This window comes from Octopus bimaculoides, chromosome 8 (genome assembly GCF_001194135.2).
Source record: "Octopus bimaculoides isolate UCB-OBI-ISO-001 chromosome 8, ASM119413v2, whole genome shotgun sequence".
In the NCBI taxonomy this organism is placed as follows: Eukaryota; Metazoa; Mollusca; class Cephalopoda; order Octopoda; family Octopodidae; genus Octopus; species Octopus bimaculoides.
In genome coordinates this window covers 58,070,095-58,071,898 of record NC_068988.1, presented here as the reverse complement: position 1 = coordinate 58,071,898, position 1,804 = coordinate 58,070,095, and the positions used below count along the sequence as shown (strand labels likewise).

The 1,804-nt window shown below is 39.1% G+C and overlaps 1 protein-coding gene across 3 annotated transcripts in view; it reads right to left on the bottom strand.

The window, feature by feature from the left end:
* LOC106876185 (carnosine N-methyltransferase-like) overlaps positions 1–1,804 on the bottom strand; it is a 161,908-nt gene that overhangs the window by 37,157 nt on the left and 122,947 nt on the right. The window lies entirely within an intron of this gene.

Here is a 1,804-nt window from a genome sequence, read left to right as displayed (position 1 = left end):
GCACCTTGGGCAAGTATCTTCTACTATAGCCTCGGGCTGACCAAAGCCTTGTGAGTGGATTTGGTAGACGGAAACTGAAAGAAACCCGTCGTATATATGTAGATATATGTATATATGTGTGTGTGTGTGTGTTTGTGTGTCTGTGTCTGTCCACCCCCTACCCCCAAGCATTGCTTGACCACCGATGCTGGTGTGTTTATGTCACCGTCACTTAGCGGTTCGGCAAAAGATACCGATAGAATAAGTACTAGGCTTACAAAGAATAAGTCCCGGGTTCGATTTGTTCGACTAAAGGCGGTGCTCCAGCATGGCCGCAGTCAAATGACTGAGACAAGTAAAAGAGTAAAAGAATAAAGAGAGTGTGTGTGTGTGTGTGCGTGCATGTGTGTTGTGAATGAATGGAAGGGACAGTTGTATAGATGGTCCCTTGTAGCCTCAAAAGGGCAAGACAGTGTTTGATGATGTAGACTGTCTGTAATACAAAGATTCACTCTTTTCTGGCTATAAACGGCTATTAACGAAACGAACAAGAATTGAAATAAGTCTCCAAGCCCCCCCCTTCCCAACCTCATCGCTCTCCGTTCATATCTTTTGCCACAACTCAACTACATTACAACTCATCTGTATTAAGCTTTATTAATTCTATTATTAATATTATCAATCTTATTATTATTACTATTACTATTATTATTATTATCATTATTGTTGTTGTTGTTAGTCTTATTACAACTCATCCTGTTGTTTTTGCTTTTGTTCTTGTTGTCGCCATACTTGTTGTTGTTGTTGTTGTTAATATATCTTGGTCGTAATGGTTTCTACAGCGAGATCATTAAAACTTGCCGAGTTGCTTAACTGCACACTAAGGAATTTATCTTCTCAATGCCAAAAAGCAGACTTTTCCAGTCCACCCCGTTCCTCAACACCCAGCACCCCCTAACACACACACACACACACACACACATGCACAAACCACCATCACTACAGCGATGAGCATCAATATACACCCTTCCACTATCATAAAAAGCCACTGTACCACCCATGGCCACCACATACAAAACACCATAATCATAGTAAACAGCCAGCTCATACCACCACCACCACCACCACCACCACTACCACCATCACCACCACCACCAGCTCTGAGCTAACTAACTAACTAGCTCTGGTGTTTGGTGTCTCGTCTGGATCAGTGGTTTTGGAATTGGAAAATCATCCAAGACTAAGATTTCCCAGAAAATGTTGTCTGATTTTTGGTCTTTTTATCATTTTATTCACTTGCTTTCACTTTCAATTTTACCATTTTCTCTCTCTCTCTCTCTCTCTCTCTCTCTCTCTCTCTCTCTCTCTCTCCCCCCACACACACACACACCGTGTTCTCTAATGTTTCAACTGGTTTAGAAAGTGTTGCTCTCTTAATTAGACTCCGTCTATCAGCACCCTGACATATTTCAGATAATATTGCCGTTTCTGTATATGCAAACCCTGTGGAATAATAGAGAAGTGATAGACACATGCACACACACACACACACACACACACACACACACGCAACATGCATATGTGTGTGTGTGTGTATGCACATATGTATGCATATGTTTGTGGTGGGAGGGGTGAAAAATTTCTTAATTACATATGCATGTATGTGTGTATACATATACATACGTGTACATGTTATATATACATGGTCATATATACACATTTCCACATTCTTACATATATATATAACTATATATACACACACATATATATATATGCATTTATTTATATATATATATATATATATATATATATATATATATATATA